We start from the raw sequence: 20,432 nt of genomic DNA on the forward strand, positions 1-20,432 counted from the left end.
CAGCAGCTTCTTCCCATGTTGGGCAAGGAGTCTTGGCTGGTAACTCTAGATCTCAAGGAGGCATACCTGCACGTCCCCATACGACCAAATTGCAGAAGATACCTCAGATTTCTTGCAGGATCAGAGCATTATCAATTCTCAGCATTGCCCTTTGGCTTATCTACTGCGCCCAGAGTGTTCACGAAATGCCTGGCATCAGTAATTGCTCATTGCAGGCTTCAGGGAATTCAAATCTACCCTTACCTGGACGACTGCCTGTTACAAGCGGACAACAAAAACAAACTAGCAGAAGACTTAAAAAGGGTCACTTATCTACTGCAGGCCCTGGGATACACAGTCAATATAAAAAAGTCAAGGCTGATACCATCCCAAAGGATAACCTTTTTGGGGGCAGAGCTGGACACATCACAACAAATGGCATTTCTAACAGTAGAAAAACAGGAGCAACTCCCTCTCTACTTCCCGGCATTAACAAAACAGAACCAGCTAACAGCAAGAAAAGTCCTGCAAGCTTTGGGTTTCATGGCATCCTGCATAATTTTGGTTCCACATGCCAGACTGCATATGAGAAAGTTACAGTGGTACCTAAGGAATTTATGGTCTCAGCACAAGCACAGCCTAGAAACCCAAATTCCAATAATCCCATGCCTGAAGCAAGAATTCAAATAGTGGGCCCAGGCCTGTCAATCAAACAAAGGACTGCCCTTCCACAGCACTCAACCAAGCCAGACCATCACAACGGACGCCTCAGACCTCGGTTGGGGGGCGCACATGCTGGACAAGTGCATACAAGGCTTATGGACTCAAGACCAGCTGCACTTACACATAAATCAAAAGGAAATGCTGGCAGTAAAACTGGCAATTCCGACATTCAGACCATTTCGTCGACAAGGTCAACTGTTGATAAGGACAGACAACAACACAGTTATGTGGTACATCAACAAACAGGGAGGCACACATTCGTACCCTCTATGCCGGATGGCAATGGAACTCTGGAATGTGGCCCTGAGCCTCAACATTCAGTTACAAGCAATTTTTGTGCCAGGAAAAGAAAACATACTAGCAGACATACTAAGCAGAACTACCACGGATGCCCACGAATGGATGCTGCATCCGGACATATTCAAAACCATTACAAGAAAATGGGGATTACCAGAAATAGATTTATTTGCATCCCCACGCAATCACCAACTGAAGAAATTCTGCACAAGGACGTATCACCCACTTGCTTGGAAAGTGGACTCCCTATCTTTCAGTTGGAAAAACCTGACAGCATATGCATTCCCACCACTTCCTTTGATGCACAAGGTGCTATTGAAGATCAAAGAAGACCGTCCAAGGATCATCCTGATAGCTCCAGACTGGCCAAGGCAACATTGGTACCCATTACTGAGGAGCATGTCTCGGGAACAAATATGGCCTCTACCACTGGTTCCCTTACTGTTAACACAGAACAACTACAACACCCTGCATCCAAACCTGAAAACACTGCAGCTGACTGCCTGGAACATTGCATAAGACCAAATAACCCAAGTTTATCCCAAAGGGTTAAAGACATTATCTTGGAGGCTCGCAGACCCTCAACAAGAAAAAATTATTCAGCAAAATGGAAAAGATATCACATTTGGAGTACTGCAAAAGGAGAAAATGTGTCACTGGTAAACATAGCCAACATCCTGGAATACTTGGCAGAGCTCTTCCACAACGGCCTGTCCTATTCTTCCATTAAGATTCATGCATCAGCTATTTCAGCAGAATACAACTTGGATCCTCCAGTCTTCTCACATCCTCTGCTCAGGCAGTTTCTGAGAGGTATTATAATTGTAAAATCACCTTGGAAGCCACCATTGCCAGCATGGGACTTGAACTTTGTGCTAGAAAAGTTGACACTCCCCTTTCGAACCAGCAGCAACAGCAGAATTACAATACTTATCATGGAAAACTGCTTTCCTGCTTGCAATCACTTCAGCAAGAAGGGTATCTGAGCTACAGGCATTAATGGCAGTTCAGCCCTTCCTGATCTTCCATCAAGATAGTGTCCATGAGAACAAATCCTACTTTTATGCCAAAGGTGGTCTCCAGGGTATCTTTAAACCAAGCTATCCACCTACCTACATTCTTCCCCAACCCACAGAACAGGGGAGAAAGACTGTTGCATACCTTGGATGTACATAGACAATTACGTTACTACCTGGACAGGACCAAGGCCAATAGAAAAACTGACCAGCTACTGGTAGCATATGCAACAGGAATGGAAGGAAAAGCAATTTCAAAACAGACTATCTCTAAGTGGATAGGAAATTGCATTAGATTTTGTTACGCCTACCATGGGAAGAAAACTCCACAAAACATCAGGCCTCACTCTACAAGGGCTGCAGCCACTACCACAGCTTTTCTACGAGGAGTGGCTACCAAAGACATTTTAGAGGCTGCTACTTGGAGCTCCGTGCATACATTTGCCAAGCATTATAATTTACCTTTATACTCCAGATCCCGAGCAGGTTTTGCCACTGCTGTTTTGCAAGGGATCTTAACTACACCATAATCTTATTTCTCCTCCTCCCCCAGTTTGGCTATGGTATTCTACCCATTTGTAAGGACTGCAGATGCATCCTTGAAGGACATAGTACAGTTTTGTACCTACCATAAATGTAGATGTCCGATAGGCATGCATCTGCAGTCAGGATTACCCACCCTCCTTCCCTCTGTGGTACTCCTAGGGTATTTGCCCATCTTGTAGCTAGCTGGGGGAATCTATTATGGTGTATTTGTTTGGATATATGTACATACATGCTTATTTTTTGTTTGCTCTCTACTATTTGGAACTATTTGCATTTATCCAAATTTAGCCTTCCTAGAGGGCACCTGGCATCTGGGGCAAGAAACACTGAGGAAAATGGCGTCGGCTGATGCCTTTATACCCGAATAACTGCAGCTATGACGTCGGGTGAAGTGCGACACCAGCCGAGGCCAGACCCAGACTTTGGAATCCGCCGATCAAGAGCTGCCTGACGACAGGACAACCCATTTGTAAGGACTGCAGATGCATGCCTATCGGACATCTACATTTATGGTAGGTACAAAACTGTACTTTTCTGCTATTCAGGCTGACTGAGGGCTACCTGCAGGCAGATAACCCAAGTGTAATGACTGCAACAGTGAATGCACTTGAACATCTACATTTATGGTAAGTGTACACAACTGTACTTTCCAGGTGGAAGATGTGTGGAGAAAAGTTTTGAAGTGGCCAGGATTTAAGATTGTTCTGATAGCTAGTAGAGCATTCCAATTCTTGGCTAAAGAGTAAGAATGAGGCTTGGTTTGTGAACCTGAAGAAGTAGCTGAGTCTCCAATCTAAGGGCCCTATTTGGGAGGTAGAAGGTGAAGATAGAACTTAGAACGGGAAAATCAGAAGGTTTAAAAATAAGTTTGTGAGCAGTAGTAAGTTGCAGATATTTTAAGTAGTTTGGTAGTTTCAGCCATTTTAGGGAGTGAAGAGCAGTACAGTGATGTGAGAAGTTTTTGGAATTGCAAATTATGCAGTTTTATTATAACATTTCTCAAGATTAGCTTTTAGAGAGGTTTGGAGGTTGGTAAGTAGAAGAGGAATCCTACATTAGGGAAGGGAATAGGTAAGTGGAGGCAAGGGTTTGTTTGTTGAATGGTCTAAGGAGTATGTTATGCCTATAGAGCATTCCAAGTTTCTGATGTGTTTTTTCAATGTTTTGTTGCAGGTGAATATCAAATTTTAGGTGTTCATCTTTGAATGCTCCTACAAGTTTTCCAGTAGCACTTTACTTTGGGAGTAGATGTTAAAACATGGATTTGTCCAATAGAGTAGATTTTTTTTTAAACATGTAAACATTCTTGTGGTTTACTACCTCTTGTGTCTGAGTGCTATTCAACCTGAAAAGTGCTGTGATGTCATTTTGAGTCACTGACCACTTACCTTTTAGTACCCATCATTTAGTGTAAATCTTGGGTCAGCTGTGGTGGTGCAACGGTTAGTGTTGTCACCTCACAGCAAGATGTTCTCCGGTTTGATTTTCAGCTTCAGTACCTTCTGTGCAGAGTCTGCATGTCCTCCCTGTGGTCGAGGGAATTTTAAAGACATGCAGGTGTGTGTGTGTGTGTGTTCCTTCTGTGAAGATCGGGCACTGGGCTGGCAACTCAACACTGTAAAAACTCCACTACCAATCAGTCTGCAGACCAGTAATCCACTCTAGCGACCCCTAACGAGAGAAGCCAAAAGATATTGCTTTACATCTACTGTAATACTTGTCTGTACAGGATTTCACCTGAAATGGCCACATACACTGCCCGCATAAGTGCTGAGTCATCCTCAGACTAGAATAGAAGCTTTAGTATCACTACATATGTATATGTATCATACCCCACACTTAACCACACTAGGGTGATTGATATGCATACTTCTGCTGCAGAGCTAATGCAGTAAAACTAAAGTTTCTGAAGTAAATGCATTTAAATAAAGAAAATACAGACAGGAGATGATTATCCTGAGCAGTAGAGGAAAATCTATCCGTTTAGAATAGCATGCCCACAACTTTTCTTACGCATTATGCAGGAAAACAATTATATCTACAAACTGGTCGGATACTTACAACACATTTCAGGTGCTGTTATTCTGCTCTCTTCTTCCCATCAGCTTAGAATGTCACTGTAATGGTGCTTGCACTAATCACTAGTGCAATATATGCCTGTGGCATCATGACAGCTCTGGCAGGACGGTGCCAGCGACCCACGCTGAGATTCCAATACAGACACTTCTAGTGATTTGTATGCAGGAGTGAAGGTTCGACTCACTGCACCACTGGGGAACCCTACCAGTCACAGTTTTATTGGAAGGCATGGCCATAATCTAGGACTCATTCAAGAGAATAATGGGATCACATGGTCATACCTGCATTTTGTTTCAGCAATTGCTACTCATCAGTATCTCAGAAGTGAAGTCTCTCACTGTGTGTGAAGAAAGGTAGCTTTGAAAATGTTGACATTTCATGGTGGTATAAAGGTATGAGAAATTGCATTACATCTATGCACAAGGTTTGGCATTGAGAACAGATTTTCTGTTTAGTATCCCCATTAGCTTCAGATGTAAAACGTATTGCATGATGTGCTTATTTGTGTCATTAACCTACCCATGCATACTGAATGTACTCCCCAAGTGCTCAGGAGGTTTGTTAGAGTGAGAGTGCTTAGCATGACTTGGCTGCAGCCATGGCATGTAGAAAGATCACAATGCTCAGAGGCTCATATGTAAACAATATAAAACCCAACATCTACAAAGAGCCTTATTGTACTGCAGAATAACACTATTAGCAACCTAACTGAACTGGGTTATAGTTACACTACCTGTTGAAAGGGAGCACTATAGCTGCCTTGGTTAGGAAAACATTAGCCTTTTCTGACTTTTATTTTAACTAGTCTTCTTTAATCAGGTTCTTGTTTGCAGAACTTTACATGAAATGTGAGGGTTTAATATCATGGATTATTTTTCAAGCTACTGCTACAGTAAGAAGTGCAATAACAGCAGGTATACTAAACAAAATGGGAGGTTACCTAGGGGGAAAATACTGAAAATAAAGGAGCAATTCAGCATTAAAGCTGCAAATGCAAAGGAATATTTTTTTTTAGAATTGTGTACTGATACTGTGAAACTTAAAACAAGATTATAGGGTCTCCAAAACATTATATGCTGCTGTTAATGCATGTGGGTGTGCTTAGATTTGTGATTACTGGTCACTTCTGAGGTACTGCAAGCTTAATGTATGTACAGTATAATACCTAATATAATGTAGTATTAATTGTAATACTGTATGTGCAGTCATATGTATTATGCATTTGAATTGTGAGATAAAGGTTTTCCTTGACAGGGGGACTTGATACAGTAGCATCGGTATCAAAGTTGAGCATAATCTTTAGTGTTAAGGACTGATAGGCAGTTATATGTACTATGCCTGTTTGTGGCTAGCCAGTGTACAAAGACAGTATACAGTGTTGCAGATATAGGCAGTGACACCCATATAGATCAGGATAGACAGACTCTGCTTATGTCTTTATGGCAGGAAGTGCATCAGAAAACAATCTGATATATTACCCACCCTCTTGGTTGACAAATATCCTGACAGCAGCCATTCTGGCCCTGTAAATGTTTTTTTTTTCTTTTGATAAGTGTGGTTTATATCTGTAAAGATGCATGTTCTAGATACCCTTGCATAAAATGGCATGTCAAATGCCAGGTCAGCAATGAGCAAGTGTTGCACAGAAAATGTGACAGGGCTGTTTGGAAAAAAAATGTTGGGCAAACTGAAGTGCAGGCTAAATATAACATGTACAATGGCTATATTATTATCTTACTGTGTGCTGGGAGTGCTATGATACCATCTGTGACAGTAGTTTCATTATGCCAATGTGTCTCTGGCAATATTATGTTTACAGACACCAGTATGACTGCAGTAGTAGTTGATTATGTAAGATGTTGCCTTATATATATATATATATATATATATATATATATATATATATAGTTCCCCTTTAAAATGATGCAGCCCACATTGTTGAAGCTGAAAACAATGAGACCAAAACATCGTAAGTGCAGAATCATGAACTCCCAGAACATAGTGTTTCCTCTCCGGGAAAGTAACCACTTGACCACCGGTGTGAACTTTGCAATTTCTCCCTTGTATTGTGATCTTGGCGTTAATATATTTAAGTAGGGGTGTGGGGGGGGGGGTGAAGCCCCATACTTTGATGAGTGTGATTTCCTACCTGTTGTGTTTTTTTTCCATTGTTGGCCAAGTGGTTACTTTCCTGGAAAAGAAAGACAGTGTTCCGGGAATTTGTGATTCTGCACTTACATTTTGGTCTCTCCGGTTTCAGCTTAGATGATGTGGGCTGCAATGTTTTGAAGCTAAACCTATATATATATATATATATATATATAAAAATCCATATCCAGTATCATCACACAGTTTTTTTTCCCCATACAACATAATGCCTGGAAAAGAGAAGGCACAAAGTCAAGTTCTCCCACATACAGTATGAGGTCTTGCTGCAGGCCTTCCATTACCATGGCCGGCAGATGTTCAGCCAGGAGACATCTAACCACTCCTACTGCAACCATACCTGACAGGATGCAGTTAATATCAGTGCTCCAGGTGGCCATGGCAGAGAGAACCAACAGGTTAGACAGCAGGCCACTGACGTTATTCAAGTTGCCCAACAGCACACTGACCGCCTGGCAGAGGAGGTTACTGTGATGGGAGGCTGGCTGATGCTGAACCACCATTGTCTGATGAGGAGAGTTTCTTAATATGCCCCAGGAGTATCAGTGATGGTGTGTGGAGTGCATACTTTTGAACTGGGTAGTATACTTTATATCAGTAAATCTGTTTTATTTATTTGTCTTTATTGACCAGGAAATTTGATTGGGCAAAGCCCAATTTCAGCAGAGGCCCAGGGAGAAAAGCTTACATATTTACAAATTACATAGAGAAATTTAGATAAAAACATACTGACACTGTACAAAAATAAAATATTTTTTTCCTTGCTGACATTGTATATAATATGAAATTCAAAGTATAAAACCTTTAGTATACAAACAATTCATGTACAAATATATGTGACAGACATTAGATATGACTTATAAAACATGGGTAAGGAGGATTACAGTATAGATGTTAGGAATAAATACAGTTGAGCTAAGGAGTGTGAAACAGTAGATGTTCTTCATACCACATTGCTGCAGTCCTAACACTTGGGTAGTCCGCTGTCCCAGTCGGCCCGAATACCAAAGTATATGGCTGACGTCGGTCAAGGCGCATTAGTCTGACGTCAGGACGTCAGGGTACAAATGCGCATGACCGACGTCATATCCTCAGTCTTTTTTGCCGCATGGTCCGATGCAGAAGCAGTTTTGCAAGTGCAGGTTGGCGTTCTGAGATTTTCCGAAGTCGGAGTTTCAGACCGAATCCAAGTTGGCTAAGTACCCCGTTGGGGATTATTTTGGTTTTTTCTTGCCTCAGTATTTTACCGGATGTCAGAAAAAGTGAATAACTGTATTTCTTGTGGGAAACAGATACCTCATAGGGATTACCATACCTTATGTATACCTTGCTTAGGGCCTGAGCACGATGTTGTTGGCTGTCGCTCTTGTGCTAGATTTAACAAACGCACTATAAAGAGAAGATTAGATTGTGCCAGGTTAGTTTTTGGGAAGCGGTGTAATTATAAAATGCCGTCGGATGCTCCGACGCCCGCTTCGTCAAAAAAGCGCAAGTACAAAACAGCAAAGCCTAGGCTGGAAGAACCGTCCGTCCCGGACGTCGGTTCTTTAGAGGGCTCGGTGGAGCCAGGGGTTCAGCCAGAAATTTCTTTGGAATCCCAGGGAGAGACTTTATTACTGCAAGATGTGACCTCTCAGGAGGTAGGCCAGGCGGAAGGGGCTTCTCAGGTAGCTGTTCTTCCTTCCCTTCCTAAGGTGGTTAGGCCCTCCCCTGCTGTTTCCAAGGCTTCTCCTAGGGGCAGGCCAGGTTTTGTTTCAGGAGTTACCCCTAGTTCTTCAGGGTCTGTACCAAAGAAGCATATGCTTAAGATGGCAGAAGATTTGATTACAATGATTAGAGGTTCTATGCCCCCTCCTGATAAGAGGCCTAGGGTGGAACCTGAGCTTGGGAGTTATGAGCAGTGTTCGGATGCTTCTGAGTCTTCGGCTGAAGACTTGCAGGAGTATTCCCCTTACTCTGATTCTGATGTAGATGATTCTACTCCTTCTGCTTCTCCTCCTGAGGATTTTTCTTTTTCAGAGTCTCTTCATTCCATGAGGGAGCATTTTAAATGGGAAGGTCAGGATTTCTCTGATTCCAGGAAAAGGCTTAGGGAATTTTTGTTTCTACCCCAGCATAGGCCTTTAGCTATACCTCCTGTTCTAGATGTGGTAGAGGATGTTTTTGCAGAGGCTTCTCTGAACCCTGACTCTTTGCCTCCTGCTCCAGTTAAACCGGATAGATATTATAGGGTGCCTGAAGCTCATAAGTATCTTTTAAGAGTCCTAGGGCAGACCCAGAAACTGTTTCACAGGGGCCTAAAGGTGTTAAGGCTTCTGTTGTTAAAAATCCTGTTCCTCCAGATAAAGAGGCTAGGGCTTTGGATAGATGGGGAAAGAAAGTGTATACTTCTTCCACTTTGGCCATGAGAGCTTTGAATTGCCAGTTTCACATGTTGAAATACCAAAATTATCTCCTTTCACAATTAAAGTCTAAGGTAGATGCTTTGGCGGAAGGTATTGAGTGTAAAGAGTTGCAGGATTTAGTTCATGTTTCTGAACAGGTGGGTAAGCATTCTTTGCAATGTGGTTTTGATGCTGTGCAGGCCTCTTCGAGGGTGGCTGCCACTGGTTCGGTTCTTCGCAGGCACGCCTGGTTGAGGGATCAGAATTTAGCTGAGCATGTGAAAACAAGGATTTTAGATGCTCCTTTACAATCTGATGTGTTGTTTGGTTCGCCTGTGGAAGCAGTTCTAAAGAAAATGGAAGACAAGGCTAAGTCTATGCAGACTGTTAAAGATTTTTTGCAGGTTCAGCCTCCGAAATTTAGTAGAAATTGGCCTACCAAGGGGTGGACATATCCTGCTTATGATTCCCAGTCTAGGGGCAGGTCTAGACGTGGTAGAGGCAGAGCTCAAGGTTCTTTTAGGCCTAGGACAGGGAGTTCACCTGCTCAGTCTTCTGGTGAGGGCAGGGGTCAGTCCTTTCGTAAACAGACACAATGACCTGCCTTTTCAGCTGCCAGAATCTTCTCGTCTGGCAGCACCTTTGGGAGGAAGGTTGGCACTTTTCAAAGAAAACTGGAGTTTAATTACCCAAGACAGATGGGTATTGGATATCATTCACCATGGTTACAGGTTTTATTTCCATACCTTGCCTCCTTTCAAAGGCATGCCAGACATTCCTCCTCAACAAAGGAAAGAGGCTCACAAGCAAATTTCTCTGTTGCTCCAAATAGGGGCCATTCAGCCGGTTCCTGTGCCAGAAAGGGGCCTAGGATTTTATTCTCGCCTGTTCCTAGTACCAAAAAAGGGGAACACGTGGAGACCAATTTTGGATCTGTCTATCCTCAACACTTATCTGGACATTCCCAAGTTCAAAATGTTGACGTTACAACAGCTTTTACCTCTGCTGGGCAAAGATCACTGGATGGTAACTTTGGATCTCAAGGAAGCTTACCTTCATGTTCCTATCAGACTAATTTGCAGGAAGTATCTGCGTTTTCGAGCTGGGAATTCTCATTATCAGTTCTCTGCATTGCCCTTTGGCTTGTCTACTGCGCCCAGAGTATTCACAAAGGTTCTGGCTCCAGTGATAGCTTTCTTCAGGCTAAAAGGAATACAAATCTATCCTTATTTGGACGATTGCCTGATTCTGGCTCAAGGAAGGGATGTGCTTCTTCAGCATTTGGAATATGTGATAGCAGTGCTAAGATGCCTAGGGTATTCTGTGAACGAAATAAAGTCCAGTCTAGTACCCTCTCAAGACATGTGCTTTCTGGGTGTGAGACTGAATACAGCAACCCAGATGGCCTTTTAACCCCGGACAAACAAAAGAATCTTTCTCTTTACTTCCATCAACTATCTCATCAGTCCGGGCTGACTGCAAGGACAGTCCTTCAAGCCTTAGGGTTCATGGCATCTTGTATTCTGGTACTTCCCAATGCCAAACTGCATATGAGGAAGCTACAATGGTATCTCAAAATGTATGGACACAGCACTGCCAGGATTTGGACACTGTCATTCAAATAATACCTTGCATTCAAAAGGAATTTTTGTGGTGGGCTCAGGAATGTCACCTAAACAAGGGACTCTCTGTGACCCGGCCAGAGGCGAGTCAGATTCTAACGACAGATGCCTCAGACACAGCTTGGGGAGCTCATCTGAATGGAAAGTGGATACAAGACAAGTGGCCTGCCAGACTGCAGCATCTACATATCAACATGAAGGAGATGTTAGCAGTCCAGTTTGCATTACTGGCTTTCAAGGATTTACTTCTTCCAGGGCAGGTGTTGATTCTAACAGACAACACAACTGTCATGTGGTACATCAACAAACAAGGGGAACACATTCTTATCCTCTATGCAGGCAAGCAATGATTTTGTGGGAGACTGCGTTAAGCTTGCAGCTGAATCTTCAAGCAAGGTTTCTGCCAGGAGCACAGAACTCCTTAGCAGATGTGTTAAGCAGGCAAATCATGGATCCCCACGAGTGGAAACTGGATCTTCATGTATTTCAGACATTGACAGTGTCATGGGGAACTCCAGACATAGATCTGTTCGCTTCTCCACTAAACCACCAGCTGCCAAAGTTTTGCACTAAAAGGTTTCATCACACAGCCTGGAAAGTGGATGCTCTTTCTTTCAGTTGGAAAAATCTTCATGTGTATGCCTTTCCACCTCTGCCTCTCCTCCCAAAGGTACTTCTAAAGGTCAGACAAGACAAGCCAAGGATGATTTTAATAGCTCCAGATTGGCCTCGGCAGCACTGGTACCCATTGCTGAGGAGTCTGGTAAGGAAGCCTCCTTGGCCCTTACCTTTGATTCCACACCTTTTGTCTCAGAAGGACGGGCATCTGCTCAATGTCAAGCTTCACTCTCTTCATCTAACAGCTTGGCATATTCTGTTTTGAACCATAGCAGGTCTCAGCTTCCTCAACAAGTTTTGAATGTGATTATGGAAGCCAGAAGACCTAGTACAAGGAAAGTGTACGGAGGAAAATGGAAGAGATTTTTATTTTGGTGTGCAGCAAAGGATTTGGATGTTTCTGAGCCAAATTTGAGTGTGGCTCTTCAATATCTTACTGAGTTATTGGACAAAGGTTTGTCTTTCTCTTCCATTAAGATTCATGCTGCAGCAATTTCAGCTCACTATGATTGTGACCCACCATTGTTTTCTCATCCTTTGTTCAAGCAATTTCTTAGAGGGCAAAGAATATAAGACCCCCACGTAGAGCTCCTACTCCTGCTTGGGACCTCAATTTTGTGTTGGAGAAACTCACTCTACAACCTTTTGAGCCTGCAGCTACTGCTGAATTGAAATATTTGTCATGGAAGACTGCTTTTTGTTAGCCATTACATCTGCAAGAAGGGTGTCTGAATTGCAGGCCCTTATGGCGGTTGAGCCTTTCCTGATTTTTCATAAGGATAGGGTATCTTTACGTACTAATCCTTCCTTTATACCTAAAGTGGTTTCTAGTGTGGCTTTAAACCAAACTATTCATTTGCCTACCTTTTATGCAGATCCCCAAAATAAGGGGAAAAGATTTTGCACACTTTAGATGTACACAGGCAGTTGCGTTATTATTTAAGCAGGACTAAGGATTTTAGGCAGTCTCAGCAGTTGTTTGTTTCTTTTGCTTTGAGTTCTCAGGGCAAGCCTGTGTCAAAACAAACTATTTCTAAGTGGATTGGGTTTTGCATTGCATTTTGTTATTCCCATCATGGCAAGGAGATTCCAGCTGGGATTAGGCCTCATTCCACTAGGGCTACTGCCACTTCAACAGCATTTCTAAGGGGTGGCAACTAAGGATATTTTGGAGGCAGCTACTTGGAGTTCAGTGCATACTTTCTCTAAGCATTACCACCTTCCTCTCTACTCTAAATCTAGGGCTGGTTTTGCCACGGCTATTTTGCAGGGCATGTTGTCAGCTCCTGCTTCCTTATGATTTGCCAGCCTCCCTTACCTCTGCTTTGGGATTCTACCCAAGTGTTAGGACTGCAGCAATGTGGTATGAAGAACATAGTACAGTTTTGTACCTACCATAAATGTAGATGTTCGAAGATCCACATTGCTGCAGTCCAATTTACCCTCCCTCCTTCCCCTCTGTGTTTAGGGGTGGTTGTGTGGGTGAGGTTATACTCTTGTAAATTTGTATATATTGTAAATATATTTGGTGCAGGAGTGTGTGGTGTTTTTTGGTTTTAGCCTTATCTTTTTAGGGTCTTCTGACATCTGGGGCAAGAAAAGACTGAGGATATGACGTCGGTCATGCGCATTTGTACCCTGACGTCCTGACGTCAGACTAATGCGCCTTGACCGACGTCAGCCATATACTTTGGTATTCGGGCCGACTGGGACAGCGGACTACCCAAGTGTTAGGACTGCAGCAATGTGGATCTTCGAACATCTACATTTATGGTAGGTACAAAACTGTACTTTTGGTAGATAATAGTTAAAGCTAGAAGCGGGAGAGAGGCACTTTGCAGCCAGTCAGTCATGGATAGCAGGGTAAGAAACAATCGGTTCATAAGTATATACTAGACTTATGACTGACAGGGTCTTTGCTATCCTAGCCATGTAACCCAATCCATGTCTGTCCCCATGTATTTTAAGGTGTCTGTCTGGAGGGATTTGTTAGGATGTAGCTAAGGGTTTTGTGGGGAGAAGGTATGTTAATTGGGTAATATTTTACTTAATATTTGCTTTCTGGGAATATTTTACTTGCTGTCAGCTTATGTCTGTCAGAGACAAGGGGACCAGAGTGGGGATGAATTTACAGTTTCCCATACAATGATTAAAATTACAGTTGAATAGGGTCGGGGATGAACCCTGCATCACATGGATGGGGAGACTATTCCATAGCGTGTGGATCCTTTGAGACGCACATTATTCTCACCAGCATGTTCTATTTATATCACGGGCAAAGATTAAATCCTTGGATTAAGCATTTCTGGTGCTGTCCTTTTTGCAAATGTACAAAAGATCCACCAGGGCTGGATCTGAGGATCACTTGTATGCCAGGCATAGATCGCATCTCAGTAACCTGCAGGAGACTAAGTATAGAGATAGGGCCTTAAGGAGAAAATGTGTTGGACAGTGTGTTAATACCCTGGATTTTCCTGATGAAGAAACTCTGTGTGTGTTCCAACTGTTGCAAATGCCTGGTCAGGCATATACAAAGAGGGCATTGTACTCAATGATGGGTCTGATAAGGGCAGAATAAAGTGGTATTACTTCCTTTGACCTGGATGCCATATTCTTACTTATATGTTGGGTGACAAGGCATGACTTTCTTACTGTCTTGGCTGTGTGTTGTCTGAAGGCCAGTTTACTGTCTATATATGTTGCTATAGCTCTAGCTGTACAGGATCAACTTTTAGGGGTGTTTTACTGATGTAGTAATTAATTTAGGTGGACATTTTCTCAAAGGGCAGTGCAATGCACTTCTTGGTATTTAGATTTAATCCATGGTTTTAACACCAGTCATTTGTCTGTATAAGACCCTCTTGCAGGATGTTTGTGTCACTGGGGAATTTATGATGGCTCCCAATTTACAGTCATCTGTAAACTTGATGAGCCTGTTACCCATGAAATTAGTTTTGACTTCTGAGAAATAGATACCAGACAGGAGTGAACCCATCATGGAGCTCTGAAGTACTCTGGGTGAGTGGTCTCTTGGTGGAGGTGGTCTCACCAGTCTTGACTTCATAGGTCCTGTCTCCAAGCCATCTGATAATCCAGTGAGTTATGCAGGGATTTATGTCTAGTTTGGTGAGTTTGTCAACAATACCTGAATAGGGTATCATATTGAACACTTTAGCCAAGTCAAGGTACGCAGTATACACCATCCTCCTCTCACCCATTGCCTTGGTTGAAGACCCCCCTTGAAGAGGTCTACCAGGTTAAGTAGGCAAGACCTTCCCAAGACAAGGCCAAACGGGATGGTTCTGGTGTCTGTAGGCTGTCAATATCCTTGTTGACCATTACCAAGATAATTCATTCCATGGCTTTGCATATTAGACTTAGACTGATGGGTCTGTAGTTTCTAGGGTCAGTTGATTGACCACCCTTGTGAAGAGAGATGACCATTGCAGTCTTTCATTCCCTTGGTACATAACCTGTTTTTAGGCTGTAGTTGAAGAATGTCTCAAGTGGTCTTAATTGGTTGTTTTAAACTATTTAGTAGTAGCCTGGAATATTTGTTGGGGTCCACTGAGGCAGTGTTTTTGACTGTCAAGCACCACCAGGACCTGTTCCCTGATGTTAATTGGGGGGGGTATGCTAGAAGGGATTTCACATAGGGTAGCTGGGGGAGAGTGGGAGGTATAGTTAAAACTAATTTGTCACCCAGCAGATTCGCTTTGCCTCCCTGCTTGGTGAAGGTGATGCTAGTTACCACCAGTTCAGCACACCACTGTGTATTACCTTTAAGGTTTCAGACATGGCTGAAAAAGGCCTTATTGATGTCTTTAGCCTGAGAGGCCATCCTGACCTCTTAATTGGCCATGCTGGACTTCAATTAACTCTTTCTTTTTTGTTTAATTGATCTCTTATCTTTGAGAATTTTTCTTTCTGATTTTGGCCATGACTTTTTCCTTTTATTTATATACTCTATTAAGGTTAGAACTCCAGCAGTGTAGTTTGTTTTATGTATTTGTTATGGGTTTACTTCTGGTAGGTACATAAACCTCTATGCAGTTGATTGCACATTTGTACAGGGTTTCTGTGAATAATTCTGCATAGGTTGCTATTATCTCAGAGTTTGGTGAGGATGCTGAATTTAGATAAACTGTCACTCAGTAGTATGTAGTTTGCTTTAGAATAGTTTCTAACTGTTACAGGCTTAGCTGGGTTTTCTGAATTAATTTTTATTTTGAAGGAGACATCTTTGTGATCCGATCTCGCCAGTGAGGATGTGACACAGGGAGGCTGCAGTACTCCCTTGTTAGTGAGTAAGTACTAGGACCAGTATGTTTGAACTTCTGATTGGAGTGAGCAGTATTTGGTCCAGGGTATTTGTGTTAATAAATTGAGGCAGTGTATGCTTCCCAGTCTGTAGTGGGTTATTTAAAGTCCCCCATGAATAGGCTTTTTGGTTGGATGATTTATATCTCCAATAGGTCTAGGTATGAGTTATGAGATTCTTGTGGCATAGATGGTGAGCTACAGCTTGCTAGGGTATGATAAGGGACTTTATCTATAGTGACTTGCACATGGATGTACTCCAGGGCATCCACCTGTTTACCAACCTGGAGGTATATTTGTTAATGCTATAAACCGAGACACCACCTTTAGTCCCTGTCTGTGATGCCGTTGGTCTAAATGAGTGGAAGACACTGTATCCTTGCACTGCTGGAGTACTTTCTGTGTCTTTAAACCAAGTCTCAGTAATGACACAGATTTCTATATTCTCCAGAATGAGGAGAGTTTGTAGGGTTTGGAGCTTCTTGTTGAGAATCCTAGTACTGAGCAGTAACACCTTAGGGTTGCTTTGAGTTTTTCTTGTAATGTTGGAAGGTTTCTCATTTGGGCTTTACCTAAAAAAGGCTCTAAGGGAATGGATATGTTTGAAAGCCCAGTGGGGCCAGGGGCAGACCATCCTTGGCAAAGCAACATGGTCTGTTAACCATGTCCTCCCCATGCTGACAGATATTTAATACTACTGGACTGATACCAGAAACTAAGCCAGTTGTAAAAATTTGTCATTTTTTGATAGTACTGTTTCATAATCCTTGGTGAAGGCAGAATGCTGCTCAGTGTGAGGCATATACCTGTCTGTGACACATATTCTGTAAGACCTATAATGTCTCTTCATATAGTCCAGTGAGGTATGTCATTTATATCCACATGGGCTATGGTAGAATCGTATATCTGTGGTGCGTGGACTTGAGTATGTGCAGGATATTGTTTATCCTATCTCCTGATAAGTAACATGCCACTATCTTCTCCTTGTCTAACCTGGTGAATTTGACAACTGTGTGTTGTACAATAAAACAGTACAGTTGTGTAAAATCTTACCATAACAGTAGATGTCCCAGCCTTCACTGCTGCAGTATACCTTACTAATGGGTCTGCCGTGAAGCCATCCATCCGGCCAGTTTACAAAAGATTTCCATTGCTTTAAGGTATGCTGAATGTCACCTGCTTCCTCCTTCCATAAGGTAGGGCATAAAGGTGACATTCAGGCATACCAACCTCAAAACAGATTGCCCCAGTAGGAACAACAGTCCAAGTAAAACCATGGAGAATCTGCACAACCCAGACGTGGAAGAAGAATCTGACAAAACAACCAGGTGAGCCTCTGGGTGCATAATAACCTCAGGAGAAACACAGGCTGGACAGCGGAAGATTCCACCCTTACCTTATGCACCTTCTTCTTCCCAGATGGCTGACCCTCTGGGCAGGAAGTTACATCCATAGCTTAAGTCACTGGTTCACAAGGTACAAGGAAAGGGAAGAAAACCTACTACATACTGTTGTATACAGCTCAGCAAGCTCCTTGTGGTGTCCTGCAGAGTCCTACAGCAGCACAGTGACAAAAGAGAGACTGGATTGATTAAGTATGCTTTCTCTGCATTTTTTTGCTGTTGATTGCTAATTTCGCCTAAAACACAATTTTCAAGCGTTTTTGTGTTCTAAAAAGCTTATTTTGCTGCAAATTGTACTTATTTTTCTGATTGCATTTGTTAGTCGTTTTATTCATTTTTTGTGTTCAAATCATCTGTTTAACTGCTGTAGGCTACACACTCGTGTGCTAGCCTTTTCTGTGCATTTAAAGTGTTTGAGTAAAGTTACTCTATTTAAAAAAAAAAAAAAAAAAAAAGAAAAAAATATATATTCTTGTTTCCCGCCTTTTCTAAGCTATAGTCTAGTCCAGTTTTCAGGTTCTGCTAAATTCAGGGCTGTGGTACAAGTTCCTGTGTTTCCCATACCTTACTTGGATCGAAGGAAGTTTCTCTGTTCACCAGTGAGTGAGAGTGGGGAGCTTTGAGCACCCTATCTGTCCCTGGAGGAGTGGTCTTAGCCTAGCAACTAGTAGTTTATTGGCCATTTTGGGCTAATTTCTCTCTCTCTTTCATCTCCCTGCTATAAAACCCGCATTTGCGTAGTTTTGCACGCTGGGCAGCACCGCGCAGCACTGGTTAGCTAGGGTTAAACTAGTCCCAGCTCCACGAAGTCTGCTCTTCAATTTTTCCCTTGGAACTAGTCAAACTCTCGACTTATGCACTCAAACTTTCCTTTTACAGTCCAGCACTTGCTCAAATCTCTTAGTAAGCACTAATAAATGCTAGCACAACACCTCCCTATACTATACAGAAGTACAAGGCTCCCTATTCGTCCCTACTGGACAATCAGTAAAACAGTTCACGTAATCTGTGCAGGCATGTTCAAAGGGCAGTTTCAGGTGTACTCTCCAGGCCAGCTGGTGAATCTGGGCATCTTGAGGCAATGTTACAATTAATTGCCTCATGTACACAGACAACCCTCTCCTCCTCCTCCTCCCAACAAACACAAATGTATGTGAGAGATGCAACTATACAGCCAAACTGAAGGCCAAGCTCTTTCGACCCAAGACTAGAACAGTCAGTCATGAGGAGAAGGGAAACACTTGCACCACACTACCAGTCTCACATAGATCAGTCATATCTGCACCAGCAAACAACACACACAAATACACAAAAACATACTTGGAGGGTCTAAATAAAAATCTGCCAAAGCAGCAAAGACCTCCAAAGCAGACATCCAAGCTTCATCCACCCCCAACAGCAACCACGTATCACATACTTCACAAAGTCAGTGTGCCACGCAATCACAGCCCTTAAGGCTAAATAACACACCCAATACACTAGTAATAGGTGACTCTATTGTCAGGCACACTGACATCCCACTCACTAGACTGAACAAGGAGAAGGTTACTGTAAGCTGCCTGTTGGGTGCCAGGATCCGCCACATAACACAAGCACTCAGGTCACTCCAAAACAGGTACAAATATGACTCTGTCATTGTCCATGTTGGTGTGAATGACCTGAGATGTACCTCCATGGACTACATGAAAAGAGACGTAGAGAAGCTCTCTGATCTTGTAGCCCAGGCCGGTATGACCCTTACCCTGAGTAGCATCTTGCCCTCACCAAGAATGATGCCACAGTATAAAGATAAAATGATCAATTTTAACAATTGGCTGAGCTATTGGTATCATTCAAAGGGGATCCAGTGTCTGTCAGCCTGGGATGACATGCTCAACAAGCCACGTTGCTTCACCAGAGACGGCTTGCACCTGTCGCCCTTAGGCTTTTGAATACTGGCCAGGGCTCTTGCCACCCCCATAGTGCCTTTTTTAGGCAAGGCTCAAAAGACAAAAACCCACCTCCATAAACAACACAAGAAACCAAAAACTGAGGATAATGCTACTCAATGCCAGAAGTCTAAACCTCAAAATGCATGCACTGGGGGCACTCCTCAGTATGGAGAAAATCGATATCTGTGCAGTAACAGAAACCTGGTTCAAGGCTCCAGAGAGCACCCCAGCACTACCAGGCTATAACTCATACCATACCTTTAGGCCCCAGAACCTGGACCGAAATACCAAAGGCGGGAATGTATCCATTTTCATCAAGGATACCCACACCTCCAGGTTAGTGGCACAGCACGAGGCCTCGGTGACCATCCATGTACAACTAACAGTGGGCAAAGCTGCTTTTCAGATTGTAGCTTGTTACACATCACCCACCTTGTCTCAGGACCCCCACTCAGCATTCCTGAGAACATTGGAAAATATGAAGGTCCTACCAAACACCATGATATTGGGTGATTTCAACTACCCAAACATTGACTGGGAAAACTACTCAAGTACTAACTCTTTTGCCCAACGCTTCCTAGAGTTTATAAACTCAAACACCCTGGAACAACTGGTCACCACTCCCACAAGAGGTGATAGCATATTGAACCTGATCATCACCAACATGGGGGATCAATGTTCCACACCAGAGGTAAACCTTTCGCTGGTAAGATCATACCATAAACTAATCACACTGGACATCCACATCCCGACCCCACCCCCAGTCAAGGAAACCACTGTGAAAAACTTTTCAAAAGCAAAATTCGCACTTCTCAAGACCGAGGTGGAAAGTTTCAAAGCCCCCCTGCTAAAGGATAATGCTGCCCAAACCGCAGAATCCCTTACAAATGCATTCTATGAGCACCTACAGGAATGCATGGATTGAGCCATCCCAAGTAAAACCAAGACTCACTCCTCCAAAAAGAGGAAACTAGTCTGGTGGACCCTGGCCATAAATAAGCTATACAACAGAAGAAGGAAACTATTACATGATAGAGCAAAATCCCAAAAAGGGAAGGGGTTGGGAGGGTGGCCTAATGGTTAAGGTGTTTGCCTTACAAACACAAGGTGCAGGGTTTGAGTCTCACAAGGGATAATTGGCTAGGCTTAAAATGGCTCGCAAGGGCAGTTAGCTTAGTATGAATTTATGAACCTATGAGCATCCCTGATCAGTATTAGCAAGAGACTACAATCCCTCATACAATCATCCAAGGCCAGCTTCGAAAGTAAAATTGCCAAAGACTCTAAAGATAATCACAAAGCCTTCTTTAGCTATGTCAAGAATCTAGGTGGCAACTCTCAGATCTGC

The sequence above is a fragment of the Protopterus annectens genome, chromosome 8.part0, assembly GCF_019279795.1.
Source record: "Protopterus annectens isolate FY-2018-M chromosome 8.part0, PAN1.0, whole genome shotgun sequence".
Classification (NCBI taxonomy): Eukaryota; Metazoa; Chordata; order Ceratodontiformes; family Protopteridae; genus Protopterus; species Protopterus annectens.